The 10,408-nt window shown below is 50.2% G+C and overlaps 1 protein-coding gene across 2 annotated transcripts in view; it reads left to right on the top strand.

Annotated features, from left to right (window-relative positions):
- The first annotated feature begins 5,498 nt into the window (after window positions 1–5,498).
- The window catches only part of FAM193A (family with sequence similarity 193 member A), a 163,507-nt gene continuing 158,597 nt past the window's right edge, over window positions 5,499–10,408 (top strand). Inside the window, exon 1 of one of the 2 annotated variants that reach the window (XM_042985100.1) lies at window positions 5,499–5,578. The gene's annotated coding sequence lies outside the window, so the exon portion shown is untranslated. Of the gene's footprint in view, window positions 5,579–7,024; window positions 7,079–10,408 lie in introns of those variants that run through there. The other variant, XM_042985099.1, reaches the window with a different exon arrangement.

Here is a 10,408-nt window from a genome sequence, read left to right as displayed (position 1 = left end):
TCAGTAACTTATCCTCTCACTGGGATTATAGCCCCAAGTCAGTTTTGTCTTTTCACCGCAGAAGACTCCCCAGTAGTATCCTCTTTTCAGACAAAGCCTTGCTTCTCAGCCCTGTGTCCTAAGTACTGGAAAACACTCAGGGAAAAACGGACCCCCGTGCCTAGGTCTTTAGGCCCTCTCCCATTTCTTAAACATCTGTGTTTTTCTTATATTTTGTGTATGTATGTACATATTTACACATATATGTATATGTATATGTGCATATACATATGTATATACATATATTTACACATATATGTTCTAGTTAAGTCAATAATCAGGAGTGTATCATGGTGACTCTGTTGTTCCTGTATCAGATAGTGGCTGGTGTGTTCTTTCATACCAGCCATGTATCCAATCTTTTACCTCAATTTCAGACATCAAATAACTTCAAATGTCAGGTGCTATTTTTCCTTACAGGCTTCCATCGTCCTGTTCTAATTTGGGCTGGATATTTTTTTTCAATTTTTAACTTTTTTTTTTAACCCCTACTAGGGAGTTGTCCCACCTCCTCAACTGAACTTGTAATTATATTTTCTCTCCTATTTTTTCTTTGTTTCTTTATTTCTTCTTCTTTTTTTTTTTTTTAGAATGTGCAATCGGAGGGGAGGGGCAGAGAGAGAGAGAGAGAGAGAGAGAGAGAGAGAGAGAGAATCTTAAGCAGACTCTACGCTCAGCGCAGAGACCGATCCAGAACTCAGTCCCACAATCCTGGGATCAGGACCTGAGCCGAAATCAAGAGTCAGACGCTCAACTGACTGAGCCACCCAGGCCCCCTTGCTCCTATTTCCATCTGCCTTTTTCTGCTTTCTGTAGAATCTTAACTTTATCTTCCAACCCAACTGCTGGTTTTCTTTTACAGTTTTGGTTATACATTTAATTTCCAAGCCGTTCTCCATCACTCTCAAGATTGGGTGACCCTTGAGGTCACATGTCTGTTATAAGACAGAGGAGAGAGACTTAACAGTCTCAGGCGTATGTGGGAACTAGACCTATGGGCATACCTTATTTTACTGTGCCTCGCTTCAGCGAGCTTCAGCTATGCTGAGTCTTTTACAAATTGAAGGTGTGCAGCAACCCTGTGTCAAGCAAGTCTGTTGGCCCCATTTTTCCAGAACTGTTTGTTCAGTCACGTTTTGGAAATTCTCACAACATTTCAAACCGTTTCATTATTATTGTATTTGTTGCGGTAACCTGTGATTACAACTCACTAAAAGTTCAGGTGATGGTTAACATTTTTGGGCAGCAAAGCATTCTTAAATTAAGGTATGGCATTTTTTTTTTTTTTTTGTATACAAAATGCTATTGCACACTTAACAGACTATAGTGTACTGCAAACATAACTCTTATACTGGGAAACCAGAAGTTTATTTGACTCACAGTTTTAGGACCTTGTGCAGCGGTCTGGAACCAAACACCCACCATCTCCCAGGTATGCCTGTCCTGGTACTTTAGGGTTTGTTGTCATGTTACAGTCTGTTTACCTGAAAAATGCGGTTTGAATCTCCAGAATTGTTGTCCATATAATTCTACATCGTATGTGATTTTCTTTCAGAATTTTGAAATCCATGCTCCACTATCTAGCACCAAATGTTGTTACTGCTAAGACGTTTAGTGAGAAATTTTCCCTGTGTCTTTTTTTTTTTTAACGTTTATTTAGCTTTGAGAGATGAGAGAGAAACAGAGCGTGAGGGAGGGGGCAGAGAGAGAGGGGCACAGAAACTGAAGCAGGCTTCAGGCTCTGAGCTGCCAGCACAGAACCCGATGCGGGGCTCGAACCCACTGACGGTGAGATCATGACCTGAGCTGAAGTCGGACACTCAACCCACTGAAGCACCCAGGCGCCCCCCTCCCTTTTTTTAAAAAATATGACTTCCTCTTTTTCTTTCTGCATGTTTTAGGCCATTTTATTTATCTCTGACTTTCTACAATTAGTCACCATCCTCGGTGGACTCTTTCAACCTGGATACTCAAGTCTCTATTTCTGGTAAACTGTATTTCTTTCCAAAGTTATTTCCCTCCACTTTTCCCCCTAGAACCCTTAGAAAGTTGTGGGATCTCCTGGTTTGAACTTTTATAAGTCTCATTTCTCTCCAAGAAATGTTTTCTGTATCTTTTTGTTCTACTTTCTGGATAACTTCCTGGACATTATCTTGCAATGCTTCTGCTGAATTTCTTTTACAATTTTGCCTATATTTTTAGTTTCCAAGACTATTTTCTTAAATATCTTTCAGGATATTAGCAGCTTTTTGAAAATTTTCTGATTCCTTCCATTAACACTTTCTTTGCCTGTCCCTTTCATACACGTTGTTTTTTAATCTGTGCTTGAGCCTTTTTTTTTTTTAATGTTTATTTTTGAGAGAGACAGAGTCAGAGCGGGAGCAGGGAGGGGCAGAGAGGGAGACACGGAACCCGAAGCAGGCTCCAGGCTCTGAGCTGTCAGCACAGGGCCTGATGTGGGACTCAAACTCATGAACTGCGAGATCATGACCTGAGCCAAAGTCGGCCGGTTAACCGCCTGAGCCACCCAGGTGCCCCTGTGCTTGAGCTGTTTCTTAAATGACTGGTGATCCTTGACTGTTTCTCATGTTTACAAGCTGATTAGAAGCTCCACGTGGGTAGTTTATTGACCTACAGACTTCAATTTAGGGTGAGCGTCAAGAACGGCCTGATTATTTGCTATCCCCAAACAATATAGTATGTATGTTCGTATCTGTCCTCACGTTGTTAAGTTTCTGCAGAGAATTCCCTGTGCCCTGCTTGGGGACAGAAGCTTGCTGCTATGGTTCTGCTTGGGGCAAAGAAACTTTTTTTGTTAAAAGTTGTCCTGTGTTATTAGTGCGTATTCATATCTTGGTCAACAATATTTATTAAAAAAAATTTTTTTTAAGTTTATTTATTTTTGAGACAGAGAGAGACAGAGCATGAACGGGGGAGGGTCAGAGAGAGGGAGACACAGAACCTGAAACAGGCTCCAGGCTCTGAGCTGTCAGCACAGAGCCCGACGCAGGGCTCGGACTCACGGACCGCGAGATCATGACCTGAGCCAAAGTCAGCCGCTTAACTGACTGAGCCACCCAGGCGCCCCAACAATATTTATTGCATTATGAAAGTAATAAAACTTCACTTTTACAAAAACATATCCAACATATGCTGCCTTTCCCTGCAAGTTAGTTCTAAGAGGCTCTCAGTGTGCTGAATAGCCATCACCAAGCTTAAGTCCTCTCTAAGGTCACTGCCCACACCTCCCTGTGACCACTCACACTCTTGCTGGACTGAGCTTCTCTTACTTCTAAGCGTATATAAGACCTTTCCTGGCCTTTATGTTGTACATTCTCCCTTGTGATGGTTAATTTCCTGTGTCAACCTGACTGGGCTACAGGTGCCCAGACATTTGGTCAAGTGTGACTCTGGATGTATTTGTGAAGATGAGATTAGCATTTGGATCAGTAAACTGAGCAGAGCAGATTGCCCTCCCCCGTGTCAGTGGGACTCATCCAATCAGTTGAGAGCCTGAAGACAAAGAAAAGACGGAGCTCCCACTGCCTGAGTATCTCTGAGCTGCATCGTTGTTTCCTACCCCAGGACTCAGACCAAATCAGCAGTTCTTCCTGGGTCTCCAGCCTACAGGCTTTTGGACTAGAATTATACCATTGACCTGCTTGGTTGTTAGGCCTTTGGACTTGAACCGGGTTTCCAGCTTGCTGCCTGCAGATTTCAGGACTTGCCAGCCTCCACCATTTTGTGAGCCAATTCCTTACAATAAATCAGCCTCAGTCCCTCTCTTGCACACACACACACACACACACACACACACACACACACACACACACACGTACATAGAGGTTGGTACTGTTTCTGTGGTGAATGCTAATACACTCCTCAAGGGGGGGGGGTGAAGATGAATTCTTAGGGGGAGAAACAAATTTTAGATATTACAATGTTTTGTGGCCCTCCAGAGCTTAGCCTTGCCAGACAAAATCTTATTCCTTAGTATTTAACTCCCCCCCTAATTTCTTATGCATTTTTCCTCAGGGGAAGCTAATGAAATACAAAGGTTGAGAACAACTGCTCATGCCTTTGCTTCATCACTTGTTTGCCAGAAGCACCCTCTGCACCCTACAAGGTTGTCAGGAGTGTCCTGCACCCCAATCTTGCTCCCCTGACATCCATTCTCTATACAACATCTGGAGTTCTGTCAAAAATACACATCCTACCCTGACACACTCTATTCAGAACCCTCCATGGCTCCCAGTTGCATTTAGAACAAAATCCGGCTTCCTTGCGGATGACCGCAGTTTCGGCCATCTTCACTTGCTCTAGCCACAGTTGGCTTTGTAGTTTCCTGGGACCTAGGGAGCTTGTCTCTGCTCCAGAGTCTTGCATTGCTGAAATACCTTTTCTGTGAGTGACTGGCTCTTGCTCAGTTCACCTTAGAGAAGTTTCCCTGGTCTGTGGCCCTCAGAGGAACTCCCAACTGTATCACTCTGTGCTCAGCCAGAACCTAAAAGTCACACCAGAGCCACAGCTGAATTGGAATTCCGGCCCTGCCTCTGACTATCAGGATGACTTTGGACAAATCCCTTAACATCTATGAACTTCAGTCTCTCATCCATAATATAGAGCTAATGGTGCCTATCTCAAGAGTGGTTATGTGGATTAGATGAGAGGATACAGCAGCAGGCAGAGTGGCTGGTACATGACTATTTGACAAATGGTCATTATTATGTCATTCATTCATCCAGCAAATACTGGATTGGTGTGTGCCCAGCCCTTGCTTGGCAGGAGCTGGGATTCACAGGTGCATGAGTCAGGCACTCCCATGTCCTCCCAGCCCCCTAAGACCTCTCCGGGGATACTGGTGAATACCAAAAATCTCAATCTAGTGTCTATGTGCTATGATAAAGGAAAGCAAAGGGGCTGTGGGAGAAGGGAGTGTCTGACCCAGCCCCCGTGGGGTGGGGAGCAGCCCAAGACTTTGTTTACCTGGAGGAGTGTCAAAGGAGGTTGAGCAGGCGTCCCCCACCCACTCTCTCAAACACCACCATCAGGGCAGGGTCATCCAAAACCCTCTGGGAGGGGGGTGGGGCCTTTATTTTGCTGACAAGTAGAGTCCCTGAAGGGCTTTAAGCAGAGGGTTGATTTAGCTCATTCTGGTTGTGTCATGAAGAATGGGTCAGAGGATTTGAAGACGGTGACTGCAGCTGGGGCAAGGGTGAGGTTAGGCAAAGAGATGTGGGCAGGCCCAGAGCTAACGGTATCTCGGCCCTGTAACCACCCACAGAACCCGAGGGGGAAAGGATGTTTTTGGTGTCTCGGTGACTGTGATAAGTGGGGCGCTCAGGAATGCAGGGCCTAGGCAAAGGACCGCTCCTGTCCTAAGGGCAGAACTGTACCTGGCGCTTGCTGATGATGGGCAAGCGGCCCGGGGAGGAAGAGGGTCCAGGCGGAGAGCTTAGATTTCTGACCTGGGAGTCTGAGGCCCCGCGGGGCAGAGAGCACTGGAAGGCCTGGGACGGTCGGAGGCACGCCCTGCGAGGTGGGTGAACGCGAGGTCGCGAGAAACGTCGGGACCATCCGGGACCTTGCCCGGTCACTAGGCACCAGAGCCCCGGACGCGGGAGCAGGGAGAGGGCGAGCTCGGGAAGGGCGTCTGCAGGCCCTGGGGTCCTACGCTAACCGACAGGTGTGCCGGGCCGGGCCCTGGTACAGCCACGGCTGCTCTGCACAGGCTGCTCCATCTCCCAGGGCGGACCCCGACCCGAGGCGCCCGGGCTCTCGGGGCAGCAGCTCCGCGCACCGCTGGGCCAGGCGCCCTCCGGAACCCCACCCAAGCCCACGAGGCAGGTCGTTCTCATCCCCAGCGAGTCACCTGGGTTCTGGCTAGGGGACCGGCCCAAGGTCACAGAGCCAGAAAGTGGGGGAGGCGGACTCGCACCCAGAGCCGGACCAAGGTCACCGGGCCCCTCCCGGCGGGCCAGAGCCGGGTTCCCGGCCTGGTGCATCCCGGGGGCCGGGCCGGCCTGCGGCACCCGGGGGGCGGGGCGCAGGACGCCGGGGCGTATGCGTGCCTGTCAAAGAGGCGGAACTCCTCGTCTCCAACCCTGTAGTTCGTCCACCGCGGGCGACGGTGCCTCGCGCCGGCACGGCCCTTCCGTCCAACTACAACTCCCAGAAGGCCAAGCGACGCGGGCGTGACTGGGCTGTGCGTACAGCGACGGTGACGTCACCGGCGCAGGCGACTCCCCCCAGCCCCCGGCTCAGCCCCTCTCGGCGTCCGGGCGCTCGGCCGCGCGAGGCTTGACGGGAACCGTGGTCATCCCACCGTGTGTCCCCGGCGGCGACGCGGGCGCGCGAACTCCCACTCCCGGCGTGCCCTGCGCGCCGGCGCTCGTTAACGGCGGGAGGGGGCGGGCGAGGCAGAGGGGGAGCGGCGCTCGGGAGGGCGGAGTAAGGCGTGGGGGGGGGGGGAGGGCGCCCACACCCCTCCCCCTCCCCGCCGCTCCTTCCCCCTCCCCCGACGTAAACTGGGATCCCTTTCCCCTTGTGTCCGCCATATTGGACTCTAACTCTGGTCAGCGGCGGCGCCGGGCCCGGTGGACTCGCTGTTCCTCCCGCCCAGCGGCCTCCCCGCAGCTCCCGCCCGCCCGGCCCTCCCCGCCCGGAGGCGACCCCGCGTAGCGCCCCCCCCCGCCCTCGGCCGGCCGGAGCGCCCCGCCGCCGCCTCAGCCTCCCCGCCTTCCCCGCCCTCCGCCGCCGCCCGCGGCCCCGCGCCCGCTCCGCGCCCTCTCCCCGCCCGCCCGCCATGAGCCCGGCCGACGCCAAGCGCGGGGCCAAGCGCCGGAAGAACAAGCGGGGCGGCGGCGGCGGCTCGGGCGGGGGCAACGGCGGTGCGGGCGGCGGCAAGGCCGGCCCGGCGGCGGCGCTGCGCGGCTCCCAGGCCGCGGGCCTGGCGGCCCCGGGCGGCGCGGCGGCGGCCAACGGGCCCCTCGGCGCGGGCGCGGGCGCGGGCGGCGCCGCCCCCGGAGGCTACTTCGAGGTAAGCGGCGGCGGCGGCGGCGGGGGCGGGGGCGGGGTGGGCGGGCGGACGCGGGCGGCCCTCCCGCCGGGGGCCGGACTCCGCGCGGGTTAACGGGCGGGCCGGGGCCGGGGCCGCCGGCGGCTAGCGCGGTGACAGCCTTCCCGCGGGCTGCCCGCGCCGGGTGCCGGCATCTCCTGGGTGCGGCGCGCGGCGCTGCCTGTGCCTCTGCCCACCTGCGCGCCGCTGTCACGGACCCGGGGGTGGTGCCATCTCGCCCCGCGCGGAGCGCGTCCTTGAAATTGCTGGTGTGCAATTCCAGGAGAATTAGGAGTCAGGTGACGAGCGGGGCTTCCCTTCGTAGTTGGGAGTGCTTTCAAATGTTGTTTCACGGCGGCTGCCTTCTGCATCCCTTGCAAGTGATGACTGAGTAGTGCCTGCCTCGAAGTTTTCTCTTTCGGCTCCGATACGGTCGTTTGAGAGCCACCTGACAGTCTTCCGGAGCCCAGCTTTTTAAAAAAGTTTTAGGGGTCATTGGGGGTCTGGTTACTCAGACATATATTCAGTGTCTGAACTTAAGGAATTTGAAAAATGAGTTTTTTTCTCCCGTGTTGTTGATGAAAGCAGCAAGCACACAGTGCATGTACCAGTTGTGGATTGCTGCACCTTTGTTCCTCTGACATCGGTCACAACACTTCAGAAGACACGATGGTAGTAGGAGGGTGTGCACCTGACACGGTCATTTCCAGTCGTTCACTTGGCTACTGAAAGATAACGGACTTTGCGAAAGTCGCGTCTTTAGAACTGTTAAATTCAGTTCTTTTAAAGACATTTGCAATTAAAAAAAAGCCTCATCAGGAGTATTTGTGTGCGAAATTACGAGGCAAAGTGTTTTATGCAAGATTCTAAATATTGTGTAGGAATGGTCTGTAGTGAGAGCAGATACATGATTGCACGTGGTATGGCTTTCTGATGCTTTTGCTATTAAGTGAACATACAGTAACGCATGTGTACTTTCGTTTCAGTTTAAAGTATTTTCAGTGTTCTCTGTAGTGTAAAAAGTGCGGTTGTGGGAGCTTTCTTTCGATGATGTTGTCACGTTTGTTTGGGATCCTGGATCATAGGCCTGGACTTCATTCTACAGAGGTTACCCTTTTCGAACACCCTGGAGAGCAACACAGGTGTAGTTGTTGGGGTCAAGGATGAAGTTTGGGCATTCGGATCTTTGAGCTGTAAATTAAGGGTAGTGTTTGCTGCTGCTGGGGAGGTAAGAGTAGGCCGTCTGCCTATGCAAATCCTTTACAAAAATGTTGATAATATTTGCTATAGCTTGGTGTAAAATATACCACTTCTACCCATTCAGTAAAAACAAGTTGGTGATACTATTGTTTCAGGTTTTAATAAATCCCATTTATTTTGCAATATTTAGCTAAAACAGTCTTCTTTTAGTTTATTATTCCAATCACATTACTCAAACTCATATATAACCATCTATCTAGTATGATTTTTGACAAGACTGCCTTACTGTTAAACTTATGAGTCAAGGTTTTTGACCACGATCCCCTGTGAGAAATAAGATATATTAAGACCTGTAGTGCCTGCTTCCTCTTACACAACAGAAGTTTTACAAAGTGGTGTGTATATATATATATATATATTTAATGTTTTTATTTTTGAGAGAGAGAGAGCGAGCGAGAGCATGAGCATGAGCAGGGGAGGGGCAGAGACAGAGGGAGACACAGAATCCGAACCAGGCTCCAGGCTCTGAGCTGTCAGCACAGAGCCTGATGTGGGGCTCGAATTCACAGACCGTGAGATCGTGACCTGAGCCAGGTCAGGTGCTCAACCGACTGAGCCACCCAGACGCCCCTACAAAATGATATTCTGATATTTTTTTGTCTTTTCTATTTCATTCCGTTTCATTAATAAAACGGTTGTAGTACACAGAATTACTTTACTGTGTTCTATTGATTTGTGACTTGCGCTCTGAGAAACATTCTCTGTAAAGTTGTATCTTAAGTTTTTTCACTCATATGTGGAATTTGAGAAACTTAGCATGAGACCATAGGGAAAGGGAAGGAAAAATAAGTTACAAACAGAGAGGGAGGCAAACATAAGAGACTCTTAAATACAGAGAACAAACTGAGGGTGGATGGGGGGGGCAGGAGGGGAAGATGGGTGATGGGCACTGAGGGTGGATGGGGAAGGTGGGGGATGGGGAAAATGGGAGATGGGCACTGAGGAGGGCACTTGTTGGTACGAGCACTGGGTGTCGTATGTAAGCCATGAATCATGGGACTCTACTCCCAAAGCCAAGACTGCACTGTATACACTATATGTTAGCTAACTTGACAATGTTATTAAATAAAGTATCTTAAGTTTTAAAAAATCTTCACAAGTATTTTTGATAACAGTGCATGAAAGATACCCATGGTGGCAAAGCTGAAAGTGTTCTTGATAACTGATCACAAAAATTTTTACTGTAATTCTGAAGCCTCTGGATTGTCTCCCCATAGATGGTGAACTCTTTGGGGGAACCTTGTCTGGTGCAGAAGAGGCATTCAAAGAAGTGTTTGTCAACAAACAACAGAGAGTGGGTACTGGCCTTGCATTTCCAGAAGAAGCTTCTGATTGATTCCGGGGTTGCATCCTTTCCATTCTATGTAGGGTCACCAGGGCAGAAGGTATCTGAGAGAGGGGTAAGAGTGGAAGGACGGTCTGGATTTCCAGGAGGCGTCCTGTGTTCTGGGCACAGCACTGAGTGTTAGCCGAGGACCACCTTCATCAGGGTAGCTGCTCAGGCACAGAGGGCCTTTGTGCATGTGGGTGGCTTCTACACAGAAGTAAGGGCTGAGGGGTAAGTAGGAAGATACAGTGTAGCTTATAGAGTCTTTGGCTGCAAAACTTGAGTATACAACTTGATAGGCTCTGTGCCCTCAAGCAAGCTGTCAAACCTCAGGCTGCTTCAGTGTTCTAAGTGATCTGGCACCTAGCTTCTAGGGTTATTGTACGAATTAAATAAATAAACAGTGCCTGGTGGCACGCACTGTTACGTATGTACACAGTCATTATTTTCCAGGAGGCTGGGCTGGATTTTATTAAGGACTTTGCCACAGGATGCTATCGATCAAGCTTTTTCCGCTTGTGGAATGGGAACACAGTATGCGGTCAAGAACAGTGGGCATGGCTGGGTCTTGGATAAGCCCCGTTCTAATAGCCTCATTTGGTGGTCTGCTCTGATGCAACAATAAAGGGTTGGCCCTGAAATGAAAAGTTGGTGGTGAAGGGTATCATGAATATATCTTATTGTTTTGCATTTCTATTTTAAAATATAATTTTCATAATGTTCAT

This window comes from Panthera tigris, chromosome B1 (assembly GCF_018350195.1).
Source record: "Panthera tigris isolate Pti1 chromosome B1, P.tigris_Pti1_mat1.1, whole genome shotgun sequence".
Lineage (NCBI taxonomy): Eukaryota > Metazoa > Chordata > Mammalia > Carnivora > Felidae > Panthera > Panthera tigris.
This window is presented reverse-complemented; position numbering and strand designations above follow the sequence as displayed.